The 11,357-nt window shown below is 59.8% G+C and overlaps 1 long non-coding RNA gene across 1 annotated transcript; it reads left to right on the top strand.

Moving 5' to 3' along the window:
* The first annotated feature begins 176 nt into the window (after nucleotides 1-176).
* On the top strand, nucleotides 177-4,363 carry LOC126635260 (uncharacterized). Its single transcript, XR_007627585.1, has 3 exons — nucleotides 177-206; nucleotides 2,341-2,489; nucleotides 4,325-4,363. It is a non-coding gene; the product is annotated as an uncharacterized LOC126635260 (long non-coding RNA).
* Nucleotides 4,364-11,357: the final 6,994 nt, after the last annotated feature.

The following is an 11,357-nucleotide window of genomic DNA, read 5'->3' as shown; positions in this document are numbered from 1 at the left end:
CCCCCAATGTCACCCCAATGTCACCCCAAATGTCCCCAACCCCACTGCGGGGACCCCCTGGGGGACGATGGTGGGACCCCCCGTCACCTCTGTGTCATCTGTGTCACCTCCCAATGTCACCCCAATGTCCCCAATGTCACCCCAAATGTCCCCAATGTCACCCCAATGACCCCAACCCCACTGCGGGGACCCCCTGGGGGACGACGGTGGGACCCCCCCCGTCACCTCTGTCACCCCCTGTCACCCCCTGTCACCTCTGTCACCCCAATGTCATCCCAATGACCCCAAATGTCCCCAACCCCACTGTGGGACCCCCTGGGGGACGACGGTGGGACCCCCCCCCGTCACCTCTGTCACCCCCTGTCACCTCCTGTGTCACCTCCCTGTCACCCCAATGTCCCCAATGTCACCCCAAATGTCCTCAATATCCCCTAAATGTCCCCAGTGTCACCCCAATGTCACCCCAAATGTCCCCAACCCCACTGAGGGGACCCCCTGGGGGACAACGGTGGGACCCCCCCCCCGTCACCAATGTCACCCCCTGGGTCACCTCTGTCACCTTCTGGGTCACCTCTGTCACCCCAAAGGTCCCAAAATCCCCCCAATGTCCCCAAATCCTCCCAAGTCCCCCCCAAATGTCCCCCAATGCCCCCAATCCCCCAATGTCCCCAATTCCCCCTTGTGTCCCCAAATGTCCCCAATATCCCAAATGCCCCCAAACTCCCCAAATGTCCCCAAATCCTCCCAATATCCCAAAATCCTCCAATGTCCCCAAATTTCCCCAATATCCCAAATCTCCCAATCCCCCCGACCTCCCTCAATGTCCCCAACCCCTCTGATGTCCCCAAATGTCCCCAAATCCCCCCCAAATGTCCCCAAATCCTCCCCAACCCCCCAATGTCCCCAAATGCCCCCAATGTCCCCAAATCCCCCAATGTCCCCAAATCCCCCAATGTCCCCAATCCCCCAATCTCCCAATGTCCCCCAAATCCCCCAATGTCCCCAATGTCCCCAAATCCCCCCAATGTCCCCAAATCCCCCAATGTCCCAAATCCCCAAATCCCCAAAATCCCCCAATCCCTCCCAATGCCCCCAATATCCCCAAATCCCCCAATGTCCCCAAATGTCCCCAATCTCCCAATGTCCCCAATCTCCCAGTATCCCCAATCCCCCAATGTCCCCAAATCCCCCCAGAAATCCCCAAGTCCCCAATGTCCCCAATATCCCCAATCCCCAATAACCCCACATGTCCCCAATGTCCCCAATATCCCAAATCCCCCAAATGTCCCTAAATGTCCCCAAATGTCCCCAAATCTCCCAATGTCCCCAATGTCCCCAACATCCCCAAATCCCCAATGTCCCCTAATCCCCAATCCCCAATGTCCCCAATCCCCCAATGTCCCCAAATCCCCAATGTCCCCAATGTCCCCAATCCCCAAATCCCCAATGTCCCCAAATCCCCAATGTCCCCAAATCCCCCCAATGTCCCCAATGTCCCCAAATCCCCCAAGCCCCCCAATGTCCCCAAATGTCCCCAATATCCCCAATGCCCCCAATATCTAAAATCCCCCAATGTCCCCAAATCTCCCCAATATCCCCAATATCCCCCAATTGTCCCCTAAATCCCCCCAATGTCCCCAAATCCCCAACACCCCCCAATGTCCCCCAATGTCCCCAAATCCCAAATCCCCAAATATCCCCCAATGTCCCCAATGTCCCCCACATCCCAAATCCCCCAATGTCCCCAAATGTCCCCAAATGTCCCCCAAATCTCCCCAATGTCCCCAAATCCCAATGTCCCCAAATCCCCCAATGTCCCCAAATCCCCCAATACCCCAATGTCCCCAAACCCCTCAATGTCCCCAAATCCCCAAATGTCCCCAAATTCCCCAATGTCCCCAATGTCCCAAATCCCCCAAACCCCCAATGTCCCAAATCCCCAATGTCCCTAATATCCCCAATATCCCCCAAACCCCCTCAATGTCCCCAAATCCCCCAATATCCCAAATGTCCCAAATCCCCAATGTCCCAAATCCCCCAAATCCCAGTGTCCCCAAATTCCCCAATATCCCAAATCCTCCCAATCCCCTGACCCCTGCTGTCCCCAAGTGTCCCCAATCCCCAATGTCCCCAAATCTCCCAATCCCCATATCCCAAAATGTCCCCAATATCCCAAATCCCCCCAAATGTCCCTCAATCCCCCTGATGTCCCCAAGTGTCCCCAATGTCCCAAATCCCCCCAAATCCCCAAATGTCCCCAAATGTCCCCAACCCCTCTGATGTCCCCAAGTGTCCCCAAGTGTCCCCTGCTGTCCCCAAATGTCCCCTGTGTCCCCCCAGGGTTCGTGGAGCGGGGGGGGCTCCCGTTTTGCCGCCGGGATTTCGGGGAGCTCTTCGGGGGTCGCTGCCGGGGCTGCCCCCGCCCCGTCCTGGGGGGCTTCGTCACCGCCCTGGGGGGGCTCTGGCACCCCGAGTGCTTCGTCTGCCAGGTGAGACCCCCCCCAAAAATGTCACCAAATCACCCCAAAAACACCCCAAAGTGACCCCAATGTCCCCCCCCCTGCCCTGGGGGGGCTCTGGCACCCCGAGTTCTTCGTCTGCCAGGTGAGACCCCCCCAAAAATGTCACCTGTGTCACCCCAATGTCCCCTCGTGCCTGGGGCTCGCACCGAGTGCTTCGCCAGGTGAGACCCCAAAATGTCACCTGTGTCACCCCAATGTCCCCAGTGACCTCAATGTCCCCTGCCCTGGGGCTGACGAGTGCTTCTGCCAAAATGCTCACCTGTGTCACCCCCAATGTCCCCAAAGTGACCCCAATGTCCCCCCCCCTGCCCTGGGGGGGCTCTGGCACCCCGAGTGCTTCGTCTGCCAGGTGAGACCCCCCCCAAAAATGTCACCAAATCACCCCAAAAACACCCCAAAATCACCCCAAAAATACCTCCAAAATCACCCCCAAATCACCAAAAAAATACCCCCAAAACACCCCCAAAATTACCCCAAAAATACCCCAAAAATACCCCAAACACCCCCCAAATTACCCTAAAAATACTCTCAAAATCACCCCCAAAATTGCCCCAAAAACACTCAAAAAATACCCCCAAAATCAACCCAAAAATACCCACAAAATCACCCCCAAAATTTCCCCAATATAACACCCAAAAAATACCCCAAAAATACCTCCAAAACCACCCCCAAAACCACCCCAAAATCACCCCAAAAATACCCCCAAATTACCCCCAAAATCACCCCAAAAATACTCTCAAAATCACCCCCAAAATTACCCCCAAAACACCCCAAAACCACCCACAAAACCCACCCCAAAATCACCCCCAAAACCAACCCAAAAATACCCCAAAATCACCTCAAAAATACCCCAAAATCACCTCATAAATACCCCAAAAATACCCCCAAAATTACCCCAGAATCACCCCGTGTCCCGCCTGACCCCCACGTCCCTGCACCCCCTGACCCCCTGTACCCCAAATTCTGACCCCCCATGACCCCCTGACCCTGTACCCCAAATTCTGACCCCCTGACCCCCCTGTACCCCAAATTCTGTCCCTGTACCCCAAATTCTGTCCCTGTACCCCAAATTCTGACCCCAAATTTCTCTCTTCCCCCCTCCAGGACTGCCTGGCTCCCTTCCTGGGGGGTCCCCTAGTCCCCCTGACCCCCTGATCCCCCATGACCCCCTGACCCTGTACCCCAATTTGTGACCCCCTGACCCCCTGAACCCCAAATTCTGTCCCTGTACCCCAAATTCTGACCCCAAATTTCTCTCTTTTCCCCCTCCAGGACTGCCTGACCCCTTCCCGGGGGCTCCTTCTTCCACCTTGGGGGCATCCCTGACCCCCCGACCCCCATGACCCTGACCCTGGACCCCAAATTCTGACCCCTGACCCCCTGTACCCCAAATTCTGTCCCTGTACCCCAAATTCTGACCCCAAATTTCTCTCTTTTCCCCCCCTCCAGGACTGCCTGGCCCCCTTCCCGGGGGGCTCCTGTGTCCCCCTGACCCCCTGACCCCCCATGTCCCCCTGACCCTGTACCCCAAATTCTGACCCCCATGACCCCCTGACCCCCACGTCCCTGCACCCCCTGACCCCCTGTACCCCAAATTCTGACCTCAAATTTCTCTCTTTCCCCCCTCCAGGACTGCCTGGCCCCCTTCCCGGGGCTCCTTTTCCATCTGGGGGCTCCTGACCCCCATGACCCCCTGACCCCCTGACCCTGTACCCCAAATTCTGTCCCTGTACCCCAAATTCTGACCCCCTGACCCCCTGTACCCCAAATTCTGACCCCAAATCTCTCTCTTTCCCCTCCAGGACTGCCTGGCCCCCTTCCCGGGGGCTCCTTCTTCGAGCTGGGGCGTCCCTTGCCAGCTCCACTTCCAGGCCCGCTCGGGGGCTCTGGGAGGCTCCTCTGGTGGGGGCTCCTCGGGGGTCTCCGGGAGTCTCTGAGCCCCCTGCGGGGCTGCGGGGCCCCGTGCGGGGTCGGAGCCTCCGCGCCCTCGGGCGCCGCTTCCCACCGAGCACTTCGAGTGCAGCTTCTGCCGAAGAGCCCTCGGCACGGGGGGCTCCTTCCAGGAGCAGGGGGCAAGGCCTTCTGCCCACCCTGCTTCAGGAGGCTCTTTGGGTGAGGACCCCCAAAAACTGCCCCTGGGACCCCAAAAACCCCCAAGGACCCCCACCCCGAGCACTTCGAGTGCAGCTTCTGCCGAAGAGCCCTCGGCACGGGGGCTCCTTCCAGGAGCAGGGGGCAAGGCCTTCTGCCCCCTGCTTCAGGAGGCTCTTTGGGTGAGGACCCCCAAAACCCCCTGGGACCCCCAAAACCCCCACCCGAGCGCTTCGAGTGCAGCTTCTGCCGCCGCCCCTCGGCACGGAGGCTCCTTCCAGGAGCAGGGGGCAAGGCCTTCTGCCCACCCTGCTTCAGGAGGCTCTTCGGGTGAGGACCCCCAAAACCCCCAAAAACCCCCGGGACCCCAAAACCCCCATGGACCCCCACCCGAGCACTTCGAGTGCAGCTTCTGCCGAAGAGCCCTCGGCACGGGGGCTCCTTCCAGGAGCAGGGGGCAAGGCCTTCTGCCCCCTGCTTCAGGAGGCTCTTTGGGTGAGGACCCCCAAAACCCCCAAAAACCCCCAGAAACCCCCATCATCCCACGGATCACCAGAGACCACCAGAGATCACCAACCCCCAGGGACCACCAGAGATCACCAAGCCCCACCATGGACCCCCACCCAAGGCCTTCTGCCCTCCCTGCTTCAGGAGGCTCTTTGGGTGAGGACCCCAAAACCCCCAAAACCCCCGGGACCCCCAAAACCCCCGGGACCCCCAAACCCCCCATTATCCCACGGATCACCAGAGACCATCAGAGAGCACCAGAGACCACCACAGATCACCAAACCCCCCCAGGGACCCCCCACCCAAGGCCTTCTGCCCCCCCTGCTTCAGGAGGCTCTTTGGGTGAGGACCCCAAAACCCCCTGGGACCCCCAAAACCCCCAAAACCCCCCATTATCCCACAGATCAGCAGAGACCACCACGGATCACATGGACCACCCAAACCCCCTGGGACCCCTAAAACCCCCAGGGACCACCAGAGACCCCCATGGACCCCCCACCCAAGGCCTTCTGCCCACCCTGCTTCAGGAGGCTCTTTGGGTGAGGGACCCAAAAACCCCAAAAACCCCCGGGACCCCAAAAACCCCCATCATCCCACGGATCACCAGAGACCATCAGAGACCACCATGAATCACCAAACCCCCAGGGACCCCCATGGACCCCCCACCCAGGCCTTCTGCCCCCCTGCTTCAGGAGGCTCTTTGGGTGAGGAGACCCAAAACCCCGGGACCCCCAAAATCCCCCTGGGACCCCAAAAACCCCTGGATCACCAGAGACCACCACGGATCACATGGAGCACCCAAACCCCAGGGACCACCAGGGACCCCCACCCAAGGCCTTCTGCCCCCCTGCTTCAGGAGGCTCTTTGGGTGAGGGAGACCCCAAAACCCCAGGACCACCAGAGACCCCATGGACCCCCACCCAAGGCCTTCTGCCCCCTGCTTCAGGAGGCTCTTTGGGTGAGGAGACCCCAAATCCCCTGGACCCCAAAAACCCCGGGACCCCAAACCCCCGGATCAGCAGAGACCACCAGAGACCACCACGGATCACATGGAGCACCCAAACCCCCAGGGACCACCAAACCCCCAGGGACCCCCACCCAAGGCCTTCTGCCCCCTGCTTCAGGAGGCTCTTTGGGTGAGGGAGACCTCCAAATCCCCCTGGGACCCCAAAAATCCCCGGGACCCCAAAAACCCCCATCATCCCACGGATCACCAGAACCCCCATGGACCCCAGAGATTTTGGGGAGGGGTTTGGGGTTTTGGGAGGTCTGAGAGGATTTGGGTTTTGGGAGGTTTGAGGGGTTTTAGGGAGTTTTTAGGGAGTCTCGGAGCAGCTTACACGCTCTACAGCTCAATAAAAGCACCTGCAGCACCAGCACCAGTTTGGGACCAGTTCCTTCCAGTTTGGGGCCAGTTCCTCCCAGTTTGGGGTCATTTTTGTCACATTTTTTGGGTCATTTTCACTCCCATTTTTGGGTCATTTCCCCCCCCATTTTTGGGTCATTTTCACTCCCATTTTGGGTCATTTTTCCCACCCATTTTGGGTCATTTCCCCCCCCATTTTGGGTCATTTTCTCCCCCATTTTAGGTCATTTTCACCACCCATTTTTGGGTCATTTTCCCACCCATTTTTGGGTCATTTTCTCCCCCATTTTAGGTCATTTTCACCACCCATTTTTGGGTCATTTTCCCACCCATTTTTGGGTCATTTTCCCACCCATTTTTGGGTCATTTTCCCCCCCATTTTGGGTCATTTCCCACCCATTTTTAGGTCATTTCCCCCCCATTTTGGGTCATTTTCACCACTCATTTTTGGGTCATTTTGGGTCATTTCCACGCCCCGTCGTGGCCCCGCCCCCATATCCTTATATGGCATACCCATGCCCGGGCTCGGTGGGAAAAGGCCGTGACGTCATGAGAGGCAGTGACGTCAAAGCGGCACCTCCACCCTCCGCGAGAACCCCCAAAAACACCCCAAAAAATAAAAAAAAGACCAAAAAACCCTCCGACGGCGCCGCCTCCATCTTGCCCTCCCTCACAGCTTCCCGCCATTCCCGCTCCTCCCCTCCCGTCCAATCATCGCCCTCCCCTCCCCTCTTAGCCCCGCCCTCCTCCTTTTCCCGCCAATCAGCACCTCTCCCTTTTTCCCGCCTCGCGCGCTGATTGGCTGAGCTCCCCCCCTCCTTAAGCCACGCCCCACTCCTGGCAAGCCCGCCCTCCCCGCGCCCTCACTCGGCTCAGCCGCGCATGCGCAGGACCCCCCGCTTCCGCCCCGCCCGCCGGCGCCATCTTGGTGGAGTTTTGGGGTGAAATCCCCCAATTTTGGGGCCTCTCGGGCCGCCCCCACAGGGAAAGGTTGGGGAGGCCGGAGCCCCCCCCCGGAGCTGCGGCCGCCGGGGGGGGGCGGCCCGAGAGCCTCCGGAGCCCGCCGGGATCGGAGCTGGAGGAACCGGTGAGGGGAACAGGGAGGTGGGGGCGTCGTGAGGGATTTTGGGGGCGAGGGGGTCTGAGGGAGTTGGGGGGCAAGGAAAGGCCTCGAGGGAGGCACTTGAAGGGCAGAGAATGAACGGGGGAGGGTCACTCGTGGGGCTGGGGGGATCCCTTTGAGGTGAGGGTCCCTGAGGGGTCAGTTGTGGGGCTGGGGTTTTGTTTGGGGGTTTGAGGGGTCCTTGTGGGGTCACTTTTGGGCTCTGCCGTCACTTTGGGCTCGGGGGGGTGTCTGGGGGTCACTTTGGGGGTCAGTTGTGGGTCTGAGTTGGGGGTCCCTTCTTGGGTCTGGGGGGGTCATTGAGGGGTCAGTTGTGGGTCTGGGGGTCACTTTTGGGGTCTCTTTTGGGGTCTGGGGGTCCTGAGAGGTCACTTGAGGGGTCTGGAGGTCCCTTTTGGGGTCTCTTTTGGGGGTCACTTTTGGGGTCCCTTTTGGGGTGCCCAGGGTCTGGGGGAGTCACTTTTGAGGGGTCTACTTTGTGGGTCTGGGGGTCACTTTTGGGGTCTCTTTTTGGGTCTGGGGGGGTCCCTGAGGGGTCTCTTTTGGGGTCTCTTGGAGGTCACTTCTGAGGTCCTTGGTCACTTTTGGGGTCTCTTTTGGGGTCTGGGGGGGTCCCTGAGGGGCTTCTTTTGGGGTCTCTTTTGGGGTCTGGGTGGGGTCACTTTGGGGTCTCTTTTTGGGGTCTGGGGGTCCTGAGGGCTTCTTTGGGGTCTCTTTTCGGGGTCACTTTTGGGGTCTCTTTTTTGGGGTCTGGGAGGTCCCTGAGGGGTTTCTTTTTGGGGCTCTGGGGGTCACTTTTGGGGTCTCTTTTGGGGTCTGGGGGTCCTGAGGTTTCCTTTGGTGGGGTCTCTTGTGGGGTCACTTTTGGGGTCCCTGAGGGATCTGGGGGGGTCCTGAGGGGTCTCTTTTTGGGTCTGGGAGGTCACTTTGGGGGTCTCTTTTGGGGTCTGGGGTTGTCCCTGAGAGGTCTCTTTTGGGGTCACTTTTGGGGTCACCCTGGGTCTCTTTTGGAGTCTGGGGGCTCTGAGGGTCTCTTTTTGGGTCTGGGGGTCACTTTGGGGGTCTCTGTGTCAGCCCCTCCCCCAATGCCGGCCCCCCGCCCCTCCCCCCGGCCCGGGAGCCTCCGGGACCCCGAAGTGGCCGAGCTGTTCCTGAAGGAAGACCCCGAAAAGCTCTTTGGGGACCTGAGGGAGATCGGCCACGGCAGTGTGGGGGTCGTGTTTAGGGTGAGTCACCCCAAAATACCCTAAAATCACCCCAAAATACCCCAAAATCACCCCAAAATACCCCAAAATCACCCCTAAAATACCCCAAAATGCCCCAAAACCACCCCCAAATGGGCCACAGCAGCGTGGGGGTCGTGTTTAGGGTGAGTGACCCAAAAATACACTAAAATACCCCCAAATCACCCCAAAATACCCTAAAATCACCCCAAAATACCCCCAAAATCACTTCAAAATACCCCAAAACCACCCCCCAAATCGGCCACGGCAGCGTGGGGGTCGTGTTCAGGGTGAGTCACCCCAAAAATACACTAAAATACCCCCAAAATACCCCAAAATCACCCCAAAATACCCCAAAAATACCCCAAAATCACCTCAAACCACCCCCAAATTGGCCACGGCAGCGTGGGGGTTGTGTTTAGGGTGAGTCACCCCAAAATACCCTAAAATCACCCCAAAATACCCTAAAATCACCCCAAAATACCCCCAAAACCACCCCAAAATACCCCCAAAATCACCCCAAAATGCCCCAAAATACCCCCCAAAGCACCCCCAAATCGACCACGGCAGCGTGGGGGTCGTGTTTAGGGTGAGTGACTCCCAAAAATGCCTTAAAATACCCTAAAATCACCCCAAAATACCCACAAACCACCCCAAAATCACCCCAAAGTGCCCCCAAACCACCCCTAAAATACCCCAAAATACCCCCAAACCACCCCCAAATTGACCATGGCAGCGTGGGGGTCGTGTTTAGGGTGAGTCACCCCAAAAATACCCCCAAGATACCCCAAAATATCCCCAAACCCCCAATTCCCCCAAGCCCCCTGGGACCCCTCCAAACCCCCAATTTCCCTCTCCAAACCCCCTGAGACCTCCCAAATCCTCCTCAGACCCCCTGGGACCCCCAAACCCTCCTGGGACCCCTCAAACCCCCTGGGACCCCCAAAGCCCCCAAACCTCCCTGGGAACCCCCAAACCCCCTGGGACCCCTCAAATCCTCCAATTCCCCCCCAAGCCCCCTGGGACCCTCCAAACCCCCAAATCCCCAATTCCCCCAAACCCCAAATTCCCTCCAAACCCCCAAATCCCCAATTCCCCCCAAACCCCCTGGGACCCTCCAAACCCCCAAATCCCCAATTCCCCCAAACCCCCTGGGACCCCTCAAACCCTCCAATTCCCCCCCAAGCCCCCTGGGACCCTCCAAATCCCCAATTCCCCCAAGCCCCCTGGGACCCCCTCCAAACCCCCCTGGGACCCCTCCAAACCCCCTGAGACCTCCCAAACTCCTACCTCCAAACCCCCTGGGACCCCCAAACCCCTCTGGGACCCCTCCAAACCCCCAAACCCCCTGGGACCCCCAAAGCCCCCAAACCCCCTGGGACCCTCCAAACCCTCCCAAACCCCCTGAGACCCCTCAAACCCCCAATTCCCCTCCAAACCCCCATGGACCCCTCCAGGACCCCCAAACCCCTGGGACCCCCAAGCCCCCCAAACCTCCCTGGGACCCCCCAAACCCCCTGGGACCCCTCAAACTCCCCTAGGACTCCCCCAAGCCCCCTGGGACCCTCCAAACCCCCCATACCCCCCAATTACCCCCCAAACCCCCTGGGACCCCCAAACCCCCTGGGACCCTCCAAACCCCCTGGGACCCCCAAACCCCCTGGGACCCCCCTGGGACCCCTCAAACCCCCCAATTGCCCCCCCAAACCCCCTGGGACCCCCAAACCCCCTGGGACCCCCAAACCCCAATCCCCTGGGACCCCCAAACCCCCCTGGGACTCCCCAAACTCCTCCTGGGACCCCCCAAACCTCCTGGGACCCCCAAACCCTCCTGGGACCCCCCAAACCCCCTGGGACCCCCAAACCCCCTGGGACCCCCAAACCCCTCCCTAAGACCCCCTGGGACCCCCCAAACCCCTGGGACCCCCAAATCCCCCTGGGACCCCAAACCCCCCTGAAACCCTCCTGGGACCCCCAAACCCCCCTGGGACCCCCAAACCCCCCTGGGACCCACCCAAAACCCCCCTGGGACCCCCCCAAACCCCCTGGGACCCCTCAAACCCTCCCAGATCCCCCCAAACCCCCCTGGGACCCTCCAAACCCCTCCTGGGACCCCCAAACCCTCAAACCCTGGGACCCCCAAACCCTCCTGGGACCCCCAAACCCCCTGGGACCCCCAGACCCTGAAACCCCCTGGGACCCCTCAAACCCCCAAGCTCCCACAAACCCCTGGGACCCCCAAAGCCCCCAAACCTCCTGGGACCCCCAAACCCCCTGGGACCCCTCAAACCCCCTGGGACCTCCCAAATCCTCCTCAAACCCCCTGGAACCCCCAAACCTGGACCCCCAATCTCCCTGGGACCCCTCAAACCCCCTGGGCCCCCCTGAGACCCTCCTGGGACCCCCAAATTCCCCAATTCCCCCAAACCCCCTGGGACCCTCCAAATCCCCCAGTTCCTCCTGAGACCCTCCTGGGACTCCTCCAAGCCTCTGGGACCCCCCAAATTTCCCCAGCTCCCTGGGAT

This window comes from Myiozetetes cayanensis, unplaced genomic scaffold, assembly GCF_022539395.1.
Source record: "Myiozetetes cayanensis isolate MyiCay16 unplaced genomic scaffold, myiCay2020 scf1179, whole genome shotgun sequence".
NCBI lineage: Eukaryota > Metazoa > Chordata > Aves > Passeriformes > Tyrannidae > Myiozetetes > Myiozetetes cayanensis.
The sequence above is the reverse complement of the archived record's forward strand: the minus strand, read 5'-3'. Positions and strand labels throughout refer to the sequence as shown.